The sequence below is a fragment of the Choloepus didactylus genome, chromosome 8 (assembly GCF_015220235.1).
Source record: "Choloepus didactylus isolate mChoDid1 chromosome 8, mChoDid1.pri, whole genome shotgun sequence".
In the NCBI taxonomy this organism is placed as follows: domain Eukaryota; kingdom Metazoa; phylum Chordata; class Mammalia; order Pilosa; family Megalonychidae; genus Choloepus; species Choloepus didactylus.
Genome location: NC_051314.1, coordinates 146062518 through 146086994, shown reverse-complemented (window position 1 = coordinate 146086994; position 24477 = coordinate 146062518). Strand labels below are relative to the sequence as shown.

The window sequence follows — 24477 nt, the reverse complement described above, 5'->3', positions numbered from 1 at the left end:
GTCTAGGCAGTGACCACCTTAAATTGTTCATAATGAAAAGGAGTGACAAAATTATGGGGAAGGATGTTGCATCTGGTTGATGTTCTTGAAGAGGCTATTCCTTCTGGGTTTTGGAACTTAAATCTAGGATTTAAGTTTGTGGAAAATAAACAGTGAAATTTCTATAGAGTCTCAGACAGGCTTGTGTTTGTTTTTGGACAGAATATTCTCCCCAGCTCCTATTGTATGTTTAAATCTCTTCCCTCAATCAGTGGCCTATTTTCCTTACACTGTTCAGTTCGCAGACTCATAACTAATATGTGAAATTAAACTGGGGACACTACTGCCAATTTTAGAGAAATAATAAACAGAGTGAAAGATGATACTATGAAGAATCATAAACCAACAAATTAAATAATATAGATGGGATATGTTCCTAGAAATATACAAATTAGAAAAACTGGCTTAATGGGAAATAGAATATTGTAAAACAACTACTATAAGTAAAGAGTTTGAATCTGAAATCAGAAACCATCCAATAAAAAAATCAAGATGATTGCTTTACTGTTGAAATCTATAAAACATTTAAAGATTAGCACTGATACTTCTCAAGCTCTTCCAAAAAAAAAAAAACAGAATAAAAAAGATAACTAAAATATATCTATTCAATGGAATACTTCTCAGCAACAAAGAAGAATGAAGTAATGGTACATGTTACAACAATGGACAAATCAAAAACATGCTTAATTAAAGAAACCAGATGCAAAAGTTCACATCATTTTAATGATTCCATTTATATGCACTATTCAGAATAAGTAAATCCATAGAAACAGTAAGAAGATTACTTGGTGATAGAATTTGGTAGGAATGGATATGGCATTTCTTTGGGGATGATGAAAATATTCTGGCATTAGATAAGGCTGATGTGCAACATTCTGAATATATTAATTGTACACTTTAAAATGGCTAATTTGATGTTATGTGAATTCACCTCAATAAAAAGTGCAGATAATCATAAGCACAAAAGTTGCATATTTTATTTAAAAAATTCAATATACATTGAAACATAAAACATTTTAATGTATACATGTGAACATAAATGTTAATAGTTTAAAATTTAAATGAACTTTTGTCTTTCATATTCATTTTTATGCAAAAATTATACTGAATTCAGAGGAAATAAAAACAAAAAACGGAAAATTAAAAAGGAAATCCTAGAATTCCTTTTAAATTTGATTGTGAATTAAATGACAATAAAATTATGTCCTGTGCTTTGCTATGCACTAGAATTTTTACTGAACTGCTCATTATCAAAAAAGTTTAAAAATCACCTTCCAGTATTCCTTAGTACAGATAATAACATTCATGTCCTAATCTAGGGAGCACAATGTGGCCTATAACCTATCATACCATCTTCCTTTCTCCAACACAGGAACCTGTTTTATTTTGTTCACATCATTATGCATATTGAAATGTTCCTATTTATTCATCTTTCATTTATTGATATTTCCAGATTTATTTGAAGGAAATCTTGCCATTTCATTTATTGATATTTCCAGATTTAGTTGAGAAAATTCCAGCCTTTTGTCTGTGGTGACCCAGTCAGTGTCTTAGGCTTCCTTCTATATCTCCAGGACCTAGAATGATTCCTTAGACAGTAATGAAGTCTGAAGCATTTATGAAAGAATGGATTGCGGTCGCAGTTGATTCGTCTGGGGGAGGGTGGCGGCCGGTTGCTAAATCCTAGGCTCCCAGGATTGCTCTGAGGGTACCGGCGGCGGGGGCTCTTTCCCGGAGGCGAGGGCGAGGCGGGGGACTTGGCCAGGTCCCCGGCGGGAGGCGTGCAAGTATGGAGGGCGGCGAGAAAGGAACAGGCGGGACACGTTTCTTTTTGGGTGATGAAAACCAAGAGAGAGAGAGCTTTATTAGGGGAGAGTACAAGTTTATATCGGGCGGTTTAGAGGGCGGGGTAGCTGTAAGGGTTAAAGGCTTGGATTGGTTCTGAGAGGATGCAGAAGCTGTTTGTCACGGGCAGGAGTTGCTCTGGCAACGGTGCATGCGCACTGGCGGTGGGGGAGTTGCTCTGGCAATGGGGAGTGTCCGGGCAAGATAAGGGGGTGGGGAAAAGGCGGTTCCCTCCGGCAAGCCTCCCCTAACACTGGTATTTTGGGTGAGGAAATGGGGCCTGCCTCCGGCCTCACTTCCCCAGGCCCGGGGGGCTGTAGAGGGCGCACTCACCCGTACCCACTACCCTCCCCAGGGGTGGATCCGGTCCCCCAGCCCAGGCCCGCCAAGTTAAAGCGCGTAATCAGTGTCCCGCAATGGATGAATATCTTTCCTGCCCTTCAAAATGACCTAAACTCTTTATTCTCCAACATTACACAAGGGTTATAATTTTGTAATTGGTAAATCCAATCAAAATGAACAGTGTGTGTCCCACAGAATGAAGCCCTGACTATGTTTTTCATCTGTGTAATCAAGATGTGACTCCTGGAATATATCCCTTCTTCAGTTTAACTATTTATAAAGGGAATACAAAATAGGGGGTGTATGCACACTAGGATGAAGCTGGAAAATGCAGGACTTTGAGAGAAGAGCAAAGTGCTTCCCCTGGAACCTATTTGAGAAACTGGTTGACTTCCCTCTGTCTTAAAATTTGGTAGATCTGCTGAGTTCTACAAACAATAAGTTGTGAACAGAACACACTAACATTATTACTGACTTTGGAGAAATAAAAATGATTGGAAGAGGATATTATGAACAATTTAAACCAAGAAATTAAATAATGTAGATGGGATAAAGTCCTAGAAATACACAAATTGTAAAAACTTACTCAAAAAGAAATAGAATATCTTATATAATTTCTGTTTATATTCAGATACTTGTTATTTCAAAGCAACATGTTAAATTTCATTTTTTACAATTTGCCTATTTGTGACTCAGTGTATTTTTACTATTTTGTCTTGAATCTATTTCACCAGTTTTAACTGTCTCCTCTAAGATTCTAAGTCTGTGCTGTGCACTGCTGTAAGCACTAAGCCACATGTAAAATTTAAACTGTTATTAATTAAAATCAAATAAAAACTAAAAGTTCAGCTCCTCACTAGCACCAGCCAAAGTTCAAAAGCTCAACAGCCACATATTGATAGTCACTTCTGTAATGGACTTTTCACTTCTGTAATGGATCTTTGCAGACATAGATGCAGAAATGAAACATTATCTTCATTGCAGACAGCTTATTGGGCATGTTGATCTGCATTTTAGGTATTCTTTTTTTCTGTGTGTAATTTATTTTCTGCTTCTCTCTATTAACTGCCTTCTATACCTTTCTTCAAATGATGTTTTCATTGTATTTATTTTAACTTTTAAGTGATTATATTGTTTAACTAGTGTTTTCCACAATATAAGGCAAAGAACTATCTAGTGGATATTGGTTTAGCTTCTTTTTACCTTGTTCAGGATATGGTGATTTCATATATAAATTTCTTGGCTATTGTGGAATCCATTATATTTTCAAAATTACTGAATTTATTTGGATACTTTGGATGTTGAGCATCAAGAAAGGTTTGGCTTTGATATATGATCCAATATGAGAGGGTAGACTTACGGCTTTTACTTTGAGCTAATAGTTTATTCATATTAAAGCTATTTCATTTTCTACCATGGTTGGTCTTTGCTTTACTGTGTATTGCTAGAATTAAGAGGCAAGGAAACAAGAATATTTCTTTTTGTTCAATTTTCTGTCCATTTATGTCTGTAATACCTGGACAAGTACATAGCCCATTACTGATGCTGGGATTTGATTGGACTCACTGATGGTGGCCAGAACTCCTCTGTCTGCTGAGAAGGCACATGGCTGGCATCTGCTGTTTCTTTGCTCTCTGGTTGCATTTCAAAATGGCTTTCTCCAAAATGTCTCTGGGTCTCTCTTAACTTCTTCAGCACCTGTGCTTCTAAGCAATGGGGTGCTCTCTGAGCTTTCCCAGATCAAACTCTGGGCTAACATCTCAAAATGTATCCAAGCACCTCCAAATGTCAGCATCAGTGTCAGCTCTTAGCTTCTCTCCAAAATGTCCCTCTCAGGTGGTCTGAGCTCCTTCTGTCTGTCAACTCTTTTATAGGACACCAGTGATTTAATTAAGACCCACCCTCAATGGGTGGGGTAACACCCTCCATGGAAATAATCTAATCAAATTTATCACCCACAGTTGAATGAGTTACATCTCCAGGGAAACACTCAATCAATGGTTTCCAACATATTCAACACTAATACATCTGCCTCCACAAGTTTGCATTAAAGAACATGGCTTTTCCTGGGGGACATAATATATCCAAACCAGCACATTCCACCCACTGGACCCCAAAAAGAGATGTTCTTTCCAAATGCAAAAATACATTTGTCCCATCACAGTATCACAAAACTTAAATCATCTCAGTAACAATAGGGAAGTAAAAGATCTTATCAAAATCAGTTACAGGTGTAGTCTGTCCTAAGATAAAATTCTCTAATTGTGGGCCTGTGAAACTCAGAACAAGTTATCTGCTTCCAGTATAAAAAGGATGGACAATCATAGGATAAATGTTCCCTTTGCCATAGGGAGAAACTGAGAGGAAAACAAGGTTCATGGGACTGAAACAGTTCCTAAAACCCACAAGGCAAACAAACTCCATTAGATTTCAAATTCTGAGAGTCATTTATACAATGATGTTTTATCCTTGGGGCTTGAGAGAGCAGGAGTCCAACTCTTTCCAAAGGCTTATGAGGCAGCCTTGCTCTCTCCAAATGCTGGGGTGAGTGTTTGAACATATCCATGCCTTGGGGAGACCACCTTTTTCTCAGCCCCACCCTCCTCAAACTTTGGGGCACCACCTGGACTCTGCTTTTCTGGGACAAAGGATCTCCCCTCTCTGAACAGTGGGTTGGTGGCCAGGCTTTCCCCAATCCCCAGGGAATGTGTTCCACCCTCTCTGAGACCTGGGGTGGCAGCACTTTTCCTGAGCATTGATGCAGAAGGCCTACACTCTGCCTCCAGGGCAAACTCACCCTTTGCAGTTGCAAGGGTTGCTCTGCTCTCCTTGCCTTAGATTTCTTGACTCCAGACATCAATTTCCATGGTTCTGTCTTTGAAGAAATTTTTTCCTTCAATTTGTTCCTTTTCCATCCTCCTGCCCCCCACCCAGTCCAGAGTAGCAGTGGTTCCTGTTTATAGAGCTCTCACAAAAAATTTGTGGGCTTGGCATGAAGTATACAGGGAAGAGAACTGGTATGTCTGCAGTATTCAAACTAAGTAACATAAAATTTACAGAGAATTCTAGATGAGTGTTCTACTTAAAGTGAGTTTTCTGCTCAGGAAAACACCATAGAAGTGACTAGACCTGGTATTTCACAATGTATTCAAAAGTAAGTAACAAAATGTTTATACAGAATTGTAGGAGAGCATTCTTCTAAAGTTTGTTTTCTTCTAGGAAAACAACATAGGAAGTGAATGGAACTGCAATTCCACACAGAGGTCAAAAGAAAACATAATTGTTACAAAGAACTCTGGGTGATTTTTTCTTTTGAAGTGAGTTTTCTGCTGAGGAAAGCACCATAGAAGTGAATGGAACTAGTATTTCACCCCATATTCAAAATTACTAAACATAATGGTCACACAGATTTCTAGGTGAGTGTTCTTCTGAAGGTGAGTTTTCTGCTCAAGAAAGCATCATATAAGTAAATGGACCTGGTATTCCACACAGTATTCCAAAAAAAGGAACGTAATATTTACACATAATTCTAGGTGAGAATTCTGTAGAAAGTGAGTTTTCTGCTTGGAAAGCACTGTAGAAATAAATGGAATCAGTATCCACCCAGTATTCAAAAATAAGTAACAAAATGGTTACAGAGAATTCTAGGTGACTGTTCTTCAGATACTGAGTTTTCCACTCAGGAAAATACAATAGAAGTGAATAGAACTGTTATGTCAACAAGTATTCACAACTAAGTAGCATAACATTTACACAGAATTCTAGGTGAGTGTTGTCCTGATAGTTTTTTCTGCTCAGGAAATCTCAATAGAAGTGAATAGAACTGGTAATTTATGCAGTATTCAAAAATAAGTAACATAATGTTAACACAGAATTCTAGTTGAGTGGTCTTTGGAAATTGTGTTATCTGCTCAAGAAAGCATGATAGAAGTGAATGGAACCCATACACAACCCATTATTCAAAGCTAAGTACCCATAAGTGTTACACTGTATTCCAGGTGTATATTCTTCTGAAAGTGAATTTTCAGCTCAGAAAACACCATAGAAGCAAATGGATTTGATATTCAACCGAGTATTGAAAATTAAGTAACATAATGGTTTCACAGAATTCTATGTGAGAGTTTTACTGAAAGTGAGTTTTCTGCTAGGAAAGCACCATAGAAATGAATGGGACCAGTGTTCCACCCAGTATTCAAAATTAAATATCGTAACGCTTATACAGAATTCTAGGTAAGTGTTCTTCTGAAAGTGAGTTATCTGTTAGGAAAACACTATAGAAGTGAATTGAACTGGTATTCCACCCGGTATTCAAAACTAAGAAACAATGGTTACAAAGAATTCTAGGTGATTGGGTTTCTGAAAGTGAGTTTTCAACTCAGGAAAACACAATAGAGGTGATTGGAACTGGTATATATCCCAGTATCCAAAGCTCAGTAACAGAATTTTTACACAGAATTCCGGGTTATGTGTTCTTTTGAAAGTGCATTTTCATTTCAGGAAGGCACCATTGAAGTGAATGGAACTAGTATTCAACCCAGTATTCAAAATGAAATAACATAATGGTTACACAGAATTCTATGTGAGCATTCTTTTGAAAGTGAGCTTTCTGCTCAGGAAACACCATAGAAATGAGTGGAATTGCTATTCCACCCAGTATTCAAAACTATATATCATAATGGGTACAGAGAATTCTAGGTGAGTGTTCTCCTGAAATGAGTTCCCTGCTCTGGCAAGCACCACAGAAGTGAATAGAACCCATATTTCAACCACGATTCAAAACTAAGTGTTGGGGACGATTAAGGTAGCATGTATAAAATCCACCCTCAGCGATGCCGGAGATATGCAACATGACCACTAGGGCTGATGCAATAGCGGCTTAAGTTGCCTTCAGCCTTCTACGGAAGTGATAGCCATTCGCGCCTAAGATTTGCACCTAGAGTGCTAGCTTTACTACCTGCCTTCTACCCCAGCAACAGTAGCCACCAATCCTATGCTAGCCTTACATCTGCCATCTGCCCTAGCAACAGCAGCAGCCAATCCTAGACTGCCACCCGCCTTTGCAGCCACCAATCCTAGGCCGCCACCCGTTCGTACTAGCCACTCCCTCTACCTTAGAGTATATATACCCTGCCTCTTCAATAAAGTTTTGCAGCTTGATCAGAAACCTGTCTTGCTGTCGTTCCTCACGTCTCTTGTCCCATACCATTCCTCCCTCACAGGATTTGGAGCTTCCATTGAACGTCCCGCCGGCCGGGACAAACTGGCACCCAACATGGGGCTCGAAGTTCTGTGAGAGATGGAACGCCGCACTCAAGGAGAGAGAGGCCTCTCACACTCACCGCACCCGGGATCGCCGCGGGGAAGCGCGCTCGCGAGACAGATCCGTTCAGCAGTCGATCAGTGCCGGCGAAAGGAAAGAAGAAGAAGGAAAGAAAGCAACGAAAGGTAAGCCCCCACCCTCATCATGGGACAAGGAATTTCCCAACACAAATTATATGTTAGTCAAGTTAAGCAATCACTCAAGGCATGAGGAACATGAGTTAAGAAAAAAGATCTCATGCGCTTTTTTAATTTCCTGTTACAAACCTGCCCTTGGTTCCCTCGAGAAGCGACTATAGATCACCAGTGCTGGCTAAGAGTTGGAGATTGTTTAAAAGATTATTTTTGAACCTTTGGTCCTGAAAAGGTCCCGGTTACTGCCTTTTCTTATTGGAACCTAATTAATGAAATTCCAAAAGTCCACTCTTCAGCTCCAGATGTTCAAAACCTCTGTAAATTAGGAGAGGAAGCTTTGAGAGAGCACTCTCACCCTGCTTCAGCGTGCGGCTCAGTAATTATTAACATGCCTGAATATCCCTTAAACGAAAATTCTAACAGGGATAGGCCAAATACCCCAAACAGTCAAGTCAGTTTGTCACCCGATCAGCATGAAATCGAACCAAAGGTTAAAATTTCTCCCTCTTTAGAAAATAACTCCCTTCCTCCGTTTCAGCCACCCCCTTACGCACCCGATTTTCTCAAACCATATTCTCATTCTTATCCAGTCATGCCCTTATCTCAGTTTCGCGCTTTAGAAGAAGCCACAGAAAATCTCTGGCTACACGCCGATAATTTTAGAGAAACTTTTAAACAGGAGCAGCAGCATACCGCCGATCTGCTCGCCGACCTCCGGTCGGCAACTCAAAGCATTGCAGCCCTTTTGCTTCCAGAAAACGCCCGCTCATCGCGCCTCCATTGTACTCGCCACGCCTATGCTTTTCCGGTTACGCGTAGTCAGACTCGAGATTCTCAAAATGGCGTCGCCGGCTCCCAAAATGGCGCCGCCGGTTCTCAACATGGTGTCGCCGGCTCCAAAAATGGCGATTCTGGTAGCGATAGCGAGGAGAGTAATAAATCAGATTCCCCCGACTCTAGCGAAGGAGAGCAGGAGGAAGCTAGTTCCACCTCAACAGCTAAATATAAAAAACTTAGTCTAACATATCTAGAGAAATTTAAAAAGGCAGTGAGTGATTATGGCACTACCGCTCCCTTCACGCTCGCCCTGCTGGAAAGCCTTAGTGAAAAGGAACTTATTCCTAACGATTGGTTCCAGCTAGCCAGAGCTGCCTTGTCTGGTGGTGATTTCCTGTTATGGAAATCTGATTATGAGGAGCATTGTAAAAAATATGCCACCCGCAATGCCCGTAAGTCCACTTCTAAAACTTGGACCTTAAATAAATTTTTAGGTCAAAGTCCCTACCATCAAAATGATAAGAGGCTCAATTCCCCCCAGGTCTCTTAGCGCAAATACAAACGGCCGCGCTTAGAGCATGGAAAAAACTTCCGCAAAAGGGCGCCGCCACTGCCTCTCTTGCTAAATTAAGACAGGGGCCTGATGAGCCATATACCGATTTCCTTAGCCGCCTGCAAAACATGGCTGAGCGCTTATTTGGGGCTAGCAAAAACGAAAGTGATTTTATTAAACACCTGGCCTATGAGAATGCTAACGCTGCCTGCCAAGCAGCAATCCATCCCTTTCATAATACTAATCTTAATAATTATATAAAGCTCTGTTCTGGCATCGGGCCCACTCAAACCCTTGGAATAGCTATTGGCGCCGCTCTTCAAAATTTTGCAGCGCAGCACAAAAATTTCGCGGCACAAGCAAAGCCTCCAACATGCTATAATTGTAAGCAACCTGGTCATTTCTCAAAAAATTGTCCCGTGCCGCGAATTAATTCCCCCTTACCCACTATCAACAAACCCCTATTGCCGCCCTCTATTTGTCCCCGCTGTAAAAGAGGGTTTCACTGAGCGTCTGAATGCCATTCTCAGACAGACATAAACGGCCAACCCCTTAAGCCTAAGCCTCAGGGAAACTTCCAATGGGGCCGGCCCCAGGCCCCAACCAGAACGAACCCAGGGGCAGTACGGTTTGTTCAGCCATCCCCAGTCACAGTACCTGCGCTCCCAATCATAAACCACGCTGCTATATCTCAGACTTATGGAGAGCAACAGCAGGGAGCGCAGGAATGGACCTCTGTACCGCCTCCGAATCAATATTAACCCCAGAAAACAGTCCTCTCCTCATACCAACAGGAGTCTATGGACCTTTACCCCCTAATACTTTTGGTCTTATTCTAGGAAGAGCTAGTGTCACCCTGCGTGGAGTTCAAATCATCCCAGGTGTGCTAAATAATGACTTTAGAGGTGAAATACAAATAATCGCAGCCACCTCAAACAATATTATCTCTATTCCTTCTGGCACTCAAATAGCGCAACTTATCATACTCCCCGCTCAGCATGTTAACTCGAACTTCAAAAAACTCCAGCGCCCTACAGAGGCCCCTGGATCTTCCGATATCTTTTGGGCACAGCCAATATCCCATAATCGGCCCATCTTATGATTAAAATTAAATGGTAAATCATTCGAAGGTATCTTAGACACAGGGGCTGACGCCACAATTATATCTTCAAATCACTGGCCTAAATCCTGGCCTCTCATGGCCGCTGCCACCCACTTACAAGGAATAGGCGAAACCACAAATCCTTTACAAAGTTCACAAACCCTAAAATGGGAGGATGAGGAAGGAAACACTGGTACAGTTATACCATATGTTATCCCCCATCTCCCCGCTAATCTATGGGGTAGAGATATCCTAACTCAAATGAAAGTTTTTATGTGCAGCCCTAGTGATACCGTCACTACTCAAATGCTTAAAATGAATTTTCTCCCTGGCAAAGGCCTGGGCAAGACTAATCAAGGGATAAAACTGCCCATCTCTGTAACACCTAATATAGCTAAAACAGGACTTGGGTTCTCCCAAAATTTATCCTAACGGCCATTGACATCCCTGTACCCCATGCTGAAAAAATTTCCTGGAAATTTACGGAACCAGTGTGGGTTGATCAATGGCCTCTGACTCAGGAAAAGACCCTAGCAGCTATAAAGTTAGTACAGGAACAGCTTAATGCCGGACATATTGAACCTACTCAGTCCCCTTGGAACACTCCTATTTTTGTCATAAAAAAAGAAATCAGGTAAATGGAGATTGCTGCAAGATTTGCGAGCCGTAAACAAAGCTATGGTACCTATGGGAGCACTGCAACCTGGCCTCCCTTCACCGGTTGCTATCCCTATTAATTTTCACAAAATAGTTATAGATTTAAAAGATTGTTTTTTCTCCATACCCCTTCACCCGGAAGATAGACAATATTTTGCCTTTAGTGTCCCCCAAATTAATTTTCAAGGCCCTATGCCTCGATTTCAATGGAAGGTTTTACCGCAAGGCATGGCCAACAGTCCAACTTTATGTCAAAAATTTGTTGCTGACGCCGTTAACCCTGTCAGACAACTATGGCCACAAATTTATATTCTCCATTATATGGGTGATATTCTATTAGCAGGCCAGGACATATCTAAACTGCATTCTTGCTTTCAGAACCTTCTTAAACATCTAGCAGCAAAAGGTCTTCAAATAGCCCCTAATAAGATACAAACTTCAGATCCCTTTTCCTATCTAGGATTTGAACTTTGGCACCAGCAAGTTTTAACACCCCGCATTCAACTGTGAATCTCCCATCTACTAACATTAAATGACTTCCAAAAACTTTTAGGAGACATTCAATGGCTTAGCCCCTATCTAAAGTTACCCACTGAAACTCTTGTGCCGCTCAATAATATTCTAAAAGGAGACGCAAACCCCTCCTCTCCCAGAAACCTAACTCCAGAAGCAAGGCAGGCGCTCACCATCATAAATCAGGCTATCCAAAATCAAATTTACTATCAAATAAGCTACCACCAGCCTTTAGTCTTTATAGTTCTTGCCACAACCCACACACCTAGAGGTGTATTCTGGCAATCCAATTTAAAATCACCAAACGGGCGAGGCCATCCATTGCTCTGGGTTCACCTCCCTGCTACTCCAACAAAGGTGCTCTCACCGTATATTTCTCTCATAGCTGCCCTTATAACTAGAGGCCGACAAACTAGTCACCAGCTGTTTGGAAAAGACCCTGATTCCCTTATCATCCCGTACACCCAAGATCAAATCCATTGGCTTTTCCAAACCGACGACGAATGGGCTATCGCATGCTCTTCGTTTCTGGGTGATATTCATAACCATTATCCCAGCGATCCGTTAATCCAATTCGCTAAAATCCATCAATTCACCTTCCCAAAGGTCACCAAAACAAAACCAATAAACCCTGCTGTTTTGGTCTTTACTGACGGTTCGGCAAATGGGACCGCAGCATATGTCATCCAAGGCCAGGCATTTTCCATGCCCTCTCCCTATACCTCCGCTCAACTTGTGGAGCTCTATGCAGTACTGCAGGTCTTTTCCCATCTCCAAGACTGATCTTTTAATTTATACACCGATAGCGCGTATATAGCTCAGTCTGTACCGCTATTGGAAACAACTCCATTTATCAAACCATCCACCAATGCAGTTCCCTTATTCTCAAGGTTACAAAAACTAACTCTTAAACGACAGTGTCCCTTTTTTATAGGACACCTCCGTGCCCACCAAAACCTGCCAGGCCCTCTAACGGAAGGCAACGCAATGGCAGATGCTGCCACCCAATTAATATGTCCCAATTTTTCTAATTCTCTAACTTTAGCTTCTCAAGCCCATGCTCAACACCACCTAAATGCAAATACCCTCCGTTTAAAATTCAATATTATGAGGGAACAAGCAAGGGAAATTGTTAAAACCTGTAAAAACTGTGTAACCCAACTGCCAGTCCCTCATTTGGGAGTCAATCCAAAAGGACTCATTCCAAATGAAATCTGGCAGATGGACGTCACCCATTTTGCCGGTTTTGGGCAACTTAAATATACCCATGTTTGCGTTGACACATATAGTGGATTTATTCAAGCTAGTTTGCAAACAGGAGAAGCTTCGAAGCATGTTATTTCTCATTTACTACACTGCTTCGCTATTTTAGGCCAACCTAAAATCATTAAAACAGACAATGGGCCTGGATATACTGGAAAAAATTTTCAAACCTTCTGTCAACAATTACAAATTAAGCATATCACGGGAATACCGTATAACCCCCAGGGGCAAGGAATGGTAGAACGAGCACATCACACCTTAAAAAATGCCCTGTGCCGTTTAGCCGAAAGTACTCTCAATCTCACCAAACAACGACCTTGAGACCTTTTACATCACGCTCTTTTTGTTCTTAACTTCCTAACTCTGGATGATGAAGGACAATCTGCAGCTGACAGACATTGGCATCCCAAAACGCAAACGCAACAAGCCACTGTTATGTGGCGTGACCCCTTAACGTCAGAATGGAATGGGCCTGACCCCGTGATTATTTGGGGATGAGGCTCTGCTTGCATATATGATCAAAAGAGGGAAGGTCCTCGCTGGCTTCCAGAACGGCTGATAAAACATTAATTCTTCATTGCCGAAACAAACCCCTGAGACACTTCCTTCCCCTCCTCTTAATAATAACCTTTCCAGGGTAGAAGCCTCTCCCTGAGAAAAATGTCTTTCTTTTCTCTTCCAGCGCATCAATAACTCCTGCTATAACCCATCCGGAGACAACCAGTCCGCACACAACCAGAAGTGGAAAGAAGTCCTGCTTACAGGTTTATTCCATCACTAATTACATGAATTACCACTTGAATTACTATTGGCTTTTCTTAATTGGTCTTCTGGCTTTGCTGTTTGCAGCCGGATTAGCAACCATTACCCCAAAAGACTGGAATCCGTTAGAAAGATCCCTGCTTGCTATAGCATATTTGTGCGTTGTAGGGTGTATTACTTTGCTAGCTTGTCTCCCTTAACAGAGAAGAACCTATAGCCTCTATTAGTATGGCTTTGTTATGCCTACTGCCATTTAAAGTTGCCGCCTTATATTTTCTCCTGCAAAGTGTGCATGCCACCTTCGGCAACTCCAACCCCCATCAGCCTTGGAAATGGACCTTGGCACGATGGGAAGATTCCACAGTTATACAAACCCAAGTTATAGCAGGGTGACCTTCCTTTCTTGTCAACGCAACTGATCTATTTCCCACTCCTTCTGTATACCCCACTGGTTGGAATCAAGCCCAATATTACATGTACCCATCCTCAAACCCTGGAAAACCATACTGTAATGCTCCCAACCAATACTACTGTGCATATTGGGGATGTGAAACATTAGCCACTCATTGGAAGCCTTACGCCACTGATCATTACCTAACTCTAAAATGGGCCCCCTTGAACTGCAAACCACCTGAAGAACCCATTACCTGGGGTATCTATGGAAGTCATCACCACATTGCACCTACAGGTAGCTGCTCACATTTAAATCTCACCTTGCAGCTCCCTGCTGATCCCTCTTGGCTCCTCGGTTGAACTTGGGGCTTTAAGATTTGCATGAAAGGGACCGACCCAGGAAGCCTTATTCTAATAAAGAAGGAAGCAGTACAGCAAAAACCTTCTGCCATTGGACCAAATATAGAACCCACGCCTCCAGCTACCCCTCCTATCCCGAGCACGCCAAGCAAAAATCTTTCCAAAATTCACCCCACTACTCTCCCTTTTATTAGCATCCCAATATTGTCGTCCTCAAGCCCATCCATATCATTTGACAGCCCGCTTTGGCCACTACTCCAAGCCACCTTTCTCTCTCTAAACTCCTCCCAGCCTAATTTTACTCGTAGTTGTTGGCTATGTTTCTCTGCCAAGCCTCCTTATTATGATGCTATAGCTCTTAATGTTACATTTAATACTTCTAATGAGGACAATCCTTCCCAATGCCCTTGGAATGCAAGAAAAATCGGTCTCACTATGCAATCCGTTCTTCACTCTGGGCATTGTATTGGTAATATTTCTGCCTCCTTAAAAACAGTCTGTGCACAGTCGTCCTTTCCATCGCCTGGTAAATTCTATATTCCCCCAACAGGGGCAAAATGGCTGTGCTCTTCCACGGGGCTTACTCCTTGCGTATCAGCAAAAGCCCTAACTGAAACAGGGGAAATGTGCCTCTTAGTGGCTGTGTTACCCCATGTCCTCTTTCATACAGAGGAAGACCTTTATCACCACTTGGTCGCGCAATCTCCAGCCACGCTGAGAAAGAAAAGAGAACTTGTTACGGTTGTTACTATTGCTTCTCTTTTAGGTATTACTGGCCTAGGCACCGGAATTGCCTCTATCGTTCTCCAAAACCAAGGCTTCTCCCACCTAAGAGCTGCTATAGATGAAGATTTAGCCCGCATTGAAACCTCCATTACCCATCTTGAAAAATCCCTTACGTCTCTATTGGAGGTTGTTCTCCAGAACAGGAGAGGCTTAGATCTGCTTTTCCTTAAGCAAGGAGGGCTTTGTGCTGCGCTAGGTGAGGAATGTTGCTTTTACGCTGACCATTCTGGCATAGTTAAGGATTCTATGACCAAACTCAGGGAAGGAATTGAAAATCGCAAACGTGAGCGAGAAACCCAAGGGGGTATCTCCTGGGGGCTTAATGGAATCCTCCCTTACCTCATCCCTATACTAGGCCCCTTAATAACCATAATCCTTATAATATCTTTTGCTCCTTGGGCCATAAAAAGAATAATACAGCTAGTTAAGGATCAAATTGACTCTGCCCTAAGCAAGCCTATTCAAGTGCATTATCACCGGCTTCACCTCGCTGACCAGGGTTTGGATCCAGATCATCTGACTGCTACCCACCCTTACGGGTAAGAAACCCCCTCCTACGGGAGCAGCATACAACTCGAAAGTATGCTTCTAGCGTGTGCTATGATTGGTACCGCTGGGTGTGAGGCAAAGCACTGCAAAGGAGGGCCAAAGCAACTAAAGGCCATTTTCGAGCTCCTTGAGAAATATGCCTCATTTGCATAGGGGTTTTGCTCTGCCAAAAACTCCCCTCCCCAGAAAAACAGAGCCACAAACAACTTGGGGAATGAGGCCTCTATTTCCCCCAGCAGGTTAATGCCAAAAGAGTGCTCGATCAGCATTCTTCCTCCATCCTTTTGAAAAACAAAGGGAGGAGATGTTGGGGACGATTAAGGTAGCATGTATAAAATCCACCCTCAGCGATGCCGGAGATATGCAACATGACCGCTAGGGCTGATGCAATAGCGGCTTAAGTTGCCCTCAGCCTTCTACGGAAGTGATAGCCGTTGGCGCCTAAGATTTGCGCCTAGAGTGCTAGCTTTACTCCCTGCCTTCTACCCCAGCAACAGTAGCCACCAATCCTGTGCTAGCCTTACATCTGCCATCCGCCCTAGCAACAGCAGCAGCCAATCCTAGACTGCCACCCGCCTTTGCAGCCACCAATCCTAGGCCGCCACCCGTTCATACTAGCCACTCTCTCTACCTTAGAGTATATATACCCTGCCTCTTCAATAAAGTTTTGCAGCTTGATCAGAAACCTGTCTTGCTGTCGGTTCCTCGCATCTCTTGTCCCATACCATTCCTCCCTCACAGGACTTGGAGCCTCCGTTGAACATCCCGCCGGCCGGGACAACTAAGTAACAAAATGGTTACACAGAATTCTAGGTGAGTGTTCTTCTGAAAGAGACTTTTCTGCTAAGGAAAGCACCACAGAATTAATGGAACTGGTAATTCATTGAGTATTCAGAACTAAGTAGGATAATTGTTACACAGTATTCTAAGTAAGTGTTCTTCTGAAGTGAGTTTCCAACACACGAAAACACAATAGAAATGAATAAACCTGGTACATCAGCAAGCATACAAACTAAGTACCATAATGTTTACAGAGCATTCAAGGTGACTGTTCTACTGAATGTGAGTTTTCTGCTCAGAAAAGCACCATAGAAGTGAATAGAACTCATATTTCACAGTGTATTGAAAAGTAATTACCATAATGGTTACACAGAATTCTAGGTGAGCGTTTTTGTGAAAGTGAGTTTTCTTCTAGGAAGACACCATAGAATGTATGGAACCAGTATGCCACAGAGTATTTAAAATCAAAAAATATTATTACACAAAATTCTATGTGAGTGTTCTTCTGAAACTGAATTTTCTGATAGGAATACACCATATAAGTGAAAGTAATCAGTATACCACCCAGAATTCAAGACACTGTAACATAATGGTTACACAGAATTCTAGGTGAGTGTTCTGAAAGTGAATTTCTTCTATGGAAAACACAATAGAAGTGAATTGAGCTGGTATTTCATGCAGTATTCAAATCAAAGTTACATAATATTTACACAGAATTCTAGGTATTTTTCTGAAAGTGAATTTTGTGCTCAAGAAAGCATCACAGAAGTAAATAGAACTGTCATTGCACTCAGTATTCAAAATAAATAACATAATATTAGAGACAATTCTAGGTGGTGTTCATCTGAAAATGAGTTTTTTGTTAAGGAGAGCACCATAGAAGTGAAGGGAAATGGTGTTCCACCCATTATTCCAAACAAAGTAACATAATGGGAACACAGAATTCTAGGTGAGTGTTCTTTGCAAAGTGAGATTTCACCTCAGGAAAGCAACATAGAAGTGAATGGAACTGGTATGTCAATGAGTATTCAAAACTAAATAACATATGTTTTACACAGAATTCTAGGTGAATGTTGTTCTGAAAGTGAGATTTCTCCTAAGAAAAACACTATGGAAGTGAATAGAACTGGAATTTCACTCAGTATTCAAAAGTAAGTAACATAACGGTTACACAGAATTCTAGTTGAGTGTTCTGAAATTGTGTTTTCTGCTCAGGAAAGCACCATAGAAATGAATGGAACTGGTATACAACCCAGTATTCAAAGGTAAGTAAACAATTTTTACACAGAATTCTAGGTGTGTCTTCAACTGAAAGTAAGTTTTCTTCAGGAAACATCATAGAATTGAATGGAACTAGTATTTTACCTGTATTCTAAAATATGTAAAATAATGGTTCACAGTATTCTACATAAGTGTTCTGAAAGTGAGTTTTTCTCTCAGGAAAACACCATAGTGGAGAATAGAACTGTTATTTCATCCAGTGTTCAAAACAAAGTTACAAAATTGTTTCACAGAATTCTAGGTGAGAGTTCTAAAAGTGAGTTTTCTGATCGGGAAAACACCATAGAAGTGAATAGAACTGGTATTTCACCCAGTATTCAAAACTAAGTAACCTAATGGTTTAGATTCAGGGTGAGTGTTCTGCTGAAATGAATTTTCAGCTCAGCTCAGGAAAACATGATAGAAGTGAATGGAACTGGTAATTCATACTGCATTCAATACTAAGTAACATAATGGTTACACAGATTTCTAGGTGAGTGTTCTTGTGAAAGTGAGATTTCTGATAAGGAAAACACCATAGAAGTGAATGGAACTAGTATTCTACCAGTATTCTAAACTATGTAACATAATGAGTACACAGAATACTATGTGAGTGTTCTGAAAGAGAGATTTCCTCTCAGGAAAACACCATAGGATTGCATTGAACTTGTATTCCACCTTATTCAACTCACAGTAACATAAAGTTTACACAGAATTCTAGGTGAGCATTCTGCTGAAAGTGAGTATTCATATCAAACACCATAGAAGTGAAAGGAACTGGTATTTCATGCATTACTAAAACCAAAAAAACTAGTGGTTACACAGAACTCTAGTTATGAGTTCAGCTGAAAGTGGGTTTTCAACCCAGGAAAACACCATATAAGTGAAAGGAAATGATGTTTCACACAATATCTAAACCATATAACACACTGGTTACACAGAATTCTTGGTGAGTGTACTCATGAAAGTTGAGTTTTCAGCTCAGAAATCACCATAGGAATGTATTGAATTGAATGTATTCCAACAAGTATTCAAAACCATGTAACATAATGGTTATACAGAATTCTAGGAGAGTGTTCTTCTGAAATAACTTTTTCACTCAGAAAAACAGCATGGAAGTGAATGGAACTGGTTCTCCACCAGTATTTAAAACTATATAACATAATGATTACACAGAATTCTAGGTGAGTGCTCTTCTGAAATGACTTTTCAGCTCATTTGAAGTGAATGGAACTGGTATTTCACAAAGCATTCAAAACTAAGTTATATAATGGTTACACATATTTCTAGGTGAGTGTTCTTCTGAAAGTGAGTTTTCTGCACAGGAAATCACCATAGAAGAGAACTGAACTGGCATTTCACTCAGAATTGAAATTAAGTAACATAATGCTTACACAGAATTCTAGATGAGGGTTCTCCTGAAAGTGAGTATTCAGCTCAGATAAACATCATAGAAGTGAATGGAAATGGCATTTCACCAAGTATTAAAACTAATTAACATAATGATTTCACAGAATTGTAGGTGTGTTTTTCTGAAAGTGAGTTTTCCACTCAGCAAGCACCATAGAAGGGAAAACAACTGGTATTTTACTCAGTATTCAAAACCAAGTAACACAGTTGTTTCACAGAATTTTAGGGGAGTATTCTGCTGAAAGTGAGTTTCCAGATGAAGAAAACATCCTAGAAGTGAATGGAACTGGAATTTCACCCAGTATTCAAAACTAAGCAACATAATGGATACACAGATTTCCAGGTGAGTGTTCTGAAAGCGATTTTTCAGCTCAGGAAAGCACCTTTGAAGAAAATAGTACTGGTATTTCACCAGTATTTAATACTAAGTAACATAATGGTTACACAGAATTCTAGGTGAGTGTTCTTCATAATGTGAGTTTTCAGCTCAAGAACACCATATAAGTGAATGGAACTGGTGTTCTACAAAGATTTCAAAGTAAGTAACAAATCATTGCAGAGAATTCTATGTGACAGTTCTTTTGAAAGTGAGAATTACTTTCAGGAGAACACCTTACTGGAGAATAGAAGTTATTTCACCAGGTATTTAAAACTAAGTAACATGATGTTTACAGAGAATTTTAACAGAGTGTTCTTCTGAAAGTGAGATTTCCACTCAGGAAGACAACATGAAGTGAATGAAACTTGTATTCCACCAGTATTCTAAACAAAGTAACCTAATGGTTACACAGAATGCTATGTTAGCATTCTGCTGAAAAGGAGTACTCAATCAGGTAAACATAATAGAAGGAAACTGGTATTTTTCTGGTAATACCAGTGAAACGAACTGATATTTCACCAAGAATTAAAACTAAGTAACATAATGGTTACACAGAATTCTAGGTAAGAGTTCCTCTCAAAGTGAATTTTCAACTCAGGGAAATATCACAGAAGAGAAGGGAACCAGTAATTTTACCCAGTATTGAAAACTAAGTTGCATAATTGTTTCACAGAATTCTAAGGGCATGTTCAGCTGAAAGTGAATTTTCAGACCAGAAAAACACCATAGAAGGGAATGGAACTGGTATTCCATCCAGTATTCAAAACTAAGTAAAATAATGGTTACACAGAATTCTAGGTAAGTGTTCTTCTGAACGAGTTTTTCACTCAGGGAAACACCATAGAAGTGAATAACAGTGTTATTCCACCAATATTCAAAACTGTGTAAAATAATGACTACACAGAACTATAGGTGAATGTTCTGCTAAAATAAGTTTTTATCTCAGGAAAGCACATTTGAAGAAAATAGTTCTGGTATTTCACCAATATTTAATAGTAAGTAACACAATGGTTACACAGAATTCTAGGTGAGTGTTCTTTATTATGTGAGTTTTCAGCATAGGAAAACACAATATATGTGAATGGAACTGTATTCCACTAGTACAGTATACTAAGTAACATAATGTTTACAGAAAATTCTAAGTGATTTTTCTTCTGAAAGTCAGTTTTCAGCTCCAAAAACATAGAAATGAATAGAACTGGCATTTCCAAATTATTCAAACTTAAGTAACATAATAGTCACCTAAATGCAATGTGTGGGCTCCCCTGAAAGGATGCCATCTGAGTCCTCTGTAAGAACAGTTCACTGACTTGGGAACTGGGCTTGACACTTTCCCTGATCTCCCCAGCTGCAAATTCTTTCCTCCCTTGCTCATCTTTGGTTCATCTCAGCCTAAAACGTGTCCTGTCCCATTATCCAGGATCCACAAAACTGGGGCCCCTCTTACTTGCCTTCTCCCTGCCTCTCGCTCCATTCTGTGAACTGGAAAGTTCTGTTCTGATAACTGCATTGTTAGGTGCTCTTACCCCAAACATTCTCACTTGTCCTGGCTTGGGCTGGCTCTCACACTACACCTGACCCATGTTTTCCTTTTGTGGTTAATCTAGGAAGACAACAGGACAATTCTCAAAATTTTCCTAATTCCATCACTCACCTCTGCTCAACAATTATAATCATATTTCTGTAGCATAAGGCAGAGATTCTTTTACTAGACTGCTTGTGTTCACATCTCATAAAAAGGGAGTGATCCAAACATTAAGCACTGGCAGTTTGATGTGCTGAGCCCTCTACCATGGGGCTTGCCCTTATGAAGCTTGTTACTGCAAAGGAGAAGCTAAATCTGCTTATAATTGTGCCTAGGAGTCTCCCCCTGAGAACTTCTTTGTTGGTCAGATATGGCCCTCTCTCTCTGGCTAAGCCAAATCAGCAGGTGAACTCACTGCCCTACATGTAGCCTGACTCTGAGGGGTGTAAATCTCCCTGGCAATGTGGGATATGACTCCCAGGGATGAATCTGGACCTGACATCATGGGATTGAGAATATCTTCTTGACCAAAAGGGGGATAAAAAATGAAACAAAGTAAACTTTCAGTGGCTGAGAGACTCCAAATGGAGTTGAGAGGTCACTCTGGTGGGCATTCTTATGCATTATATAGATAACCCTTTTTAGGTTTTAACACATTAGGAATAGCTAAAAGTAAATACCTGAAACTATCAAACTGCAACCCAGTAGCCTTGACTCTTGAAGATGATTGTATAACAATATAGCTTACAAGGGGTGACAGTGTGATTATGAAAGCCTTGTGGATCACACTCTCTTTATCCAGTGTATGGATGAATGAGTAGAAAAATGGGGACAAAAAACTAAATGAAAAATAGGGTGGAAGGGGAGGGATGATTTGGGAGTTCTTTTTTGCTTTTATTTTTTATTCTTATTTTTACTTTTTCTGGTACAAGGAAAATGTTCAAAAAATAGATTGGGGTGATGAATGCACAACTATATAATGGTACTGTGAACAACTGATTGTACACTTTGGATGATTGTATGGTATGTGAATATATCTCAATAAAATTGAATTTAAAAAAATAGTGACCATTGCTTCTACAGGAAGGCTTCCAGAGAACAATAACCTGAAAGCAGCTCAGAAAGAAGCACTGACCTGGAAGGAGGGGTTCTCAGTGGTTGCCCCATAGTAATCTTCCCACAATCCATGTGAGGAAGCAAAGTGTCCTGCTGAGATTTACTGAACCGATGAATCTCATCAATAAAAAGGATGGTTTACATTTTGTATAAAAAAAAAAAAAAAGGCAGAAGGGGGTGATGATTAGTAAATACATGTATTCCCCAATGAGTTAGGAACCATGGCCCTTAGGCAGTGAAGAAGGTCAAACGATGGCACCAACCTCTACTGATGCCCTGAAATAGATTGCAGTAAGACTGAGTTTTCTCATCATTCAATATCCCAACTCATCTTCAATAACAGTTCTACTGAATTAAAATGAGGTGTCTTCACCAGAACCTGTGGAGCTAAACTGAAGTGATGCTCTAACTAGGGATGAGGAGCCTAGGTCATGTCAGGTTCCGCATGAGGCCAGGTGTGACCATGCTGATGAACTCTGAGGGCCCCTCCCAGGGTTCCAACCCATCAGAAGCAGCCCCCTGACGTTGCTGATTAGGGCTCCACTGTCAGAAGAAATACCATAATCACTAAGTAACCCATTTTCCTTTACCCAACTTGAAGTCATGAGGTATTTCTAGATCATAAACACAAGACAGACCATCTTAAAGGAGAGAAGCTTCTTGCATTTGAAGGTGGAGAGAAAAACAAGGTTCACATTTTCCTTGTGAGCACCTAGTTGTCTACTAACATCATTTAAAAGACAGCTGGAGCAATTTTTATTTCTATTATGAAAAATTTCACTCATACCAAAGAGTATGTTTAATATATACATACAGTATAAAGCATAATATAAACATTTATGTATCCAAAACCCAGACTAATGCACATTACTGATAATTTTGAAATCCATGGGCCTCTCCCCATTCTCAGTCTTCTCCCAGATATAAAGACTATTTTATTCTTGGATTATACCATGAGAGAGAAATCAGCCTTTGTGCTAAATCTTTGATATGGGAGTTTCTTAAAATACAGAGATAATGTGAATTTAAGGTGCTGCAGTAAAAAAAATACTAAAATAAGTGGCATTAACTTGTCATGCCTGCAGTGGGAGTCACAGAAACCAATACTGGAGATTAGAACCCTGGAGATGCCTGTTTTGCCATAGCAGACCAAGTACTTAAGCCTGTAAGTCTAGGAAAAGATGTTGGGAAAAAAGTAATAATAATAATAATAATAAGAAGAAGAAGAAGAAGAAGAAGAAGAATATTGGCTGCCTTCAACAAGGGAGAAGAAAAGATGCTAGTTTAGGGTGGAGCCAAGCACAGAAAATAGAGTGCCTGGACTGTGTCTTGGCAGTAAAGCATGCTATGGCTCCAACTGGAGACCAGGAGGGTTACTGGGGCCCCAAGACATCCACATTGGACTGGTGGGAGAACTATACCATGACCCAGTACATCATCAAGTTCTGGAATATGGCGAGTAACCTGCTTATGATCATACCTCCAATATTTGGGGCAATTCAGAGTACTAGAGATGGACTGGAAAAGTGATACATTGCTTCTTATTTAGAACTCACAGTGGTAGGAATGGGATCTTTGTGCTTCCACATGACTCTGAAATATGAAATGCAGCTATTGGATGAACTCTCAATGATTAACAGCTGTTGTATATTGCGTACTGCCTGTTTGTTTCAAGATCAAGAACTCAGTAAACTGCCATCTGTTTTTTATATTAGTTCTATTCAGCTTAACAGTAACCACAGTTTACCTTAAGGTAAAAGAGCCTATATTCCATCAGGTCATGTATGGAATGCTGGTCTTCACATTAGTATTATGATCTATTTATATTGTTACATGGGTTTATCCATGTCTTATAGGACTGGGTTATACATCCTTGGGTATATTTTTATTGGGATTTTTATTGTGGAACATAGATAACATTTTTTGTGATTCATTGAGGAACTTTCAAAAGAAGATGTCACCAATCATAGGTGTCACCACACAATTTCATGCATTGTGGCATATTTTAACTGGCTTTGGATCTTATCTTCACATCCTTTCAGTTTATATACAAGAGCACTTTACCTGAGATACAGGGCAAAAGTAAATTTTATCCTCAGAATCTGACCAGTGATCCTGCTTGAGCCTCTCAGGAAACACTAATGAATTATTCCAAAATCCACCTACCATAGTCCTGACACAATGAATTAGGAAATTCTTAAAGATCTATATGTCCAAATATATCATGACCATCACAGCAAAGTAATGACTTTCTAATTAATACTGCCAGCCACACAGAGAATAAGGAATGGGGCCTGTTTGGTGCTTAGCACATGTTTTTTTTTTTGTTTTTTTTTTTTTATCTCATTCATCCTCTTCTTCCTTACCTTAAGATGATTAAAAAGAAACAGATATGTTTATGTATATACTCAAATTCTGGAAAAATTGGGTTTTTCTTACAGGTTAACCATTTGTGCTGATCATAGGAAATTAACTTTCTTTTTCTTTTTGACAAAGATTGCATCTATGATTTGAAATGAACATTTGATTAGATGATGAAAACAGACATCTAAGGACTAGCAAAACCCATACCCAGATGGTCAGTTGTGAGCCAGCACTTAGCTATGTCAGCT

General features: G+C 40.3%; 1 pseudogene; it reads left to right on the top strand.

Annotated features, from left to right (window-relative positions):
• Positions 1-23212: 23212 nt before the first annotated feature.
• Positions 23213-24007, top strand: LOC119543332 (annotated as a pseudogene).
• The last annotated feature ends 470 nt before the right edge of the window (positions 24008-24477 follow it).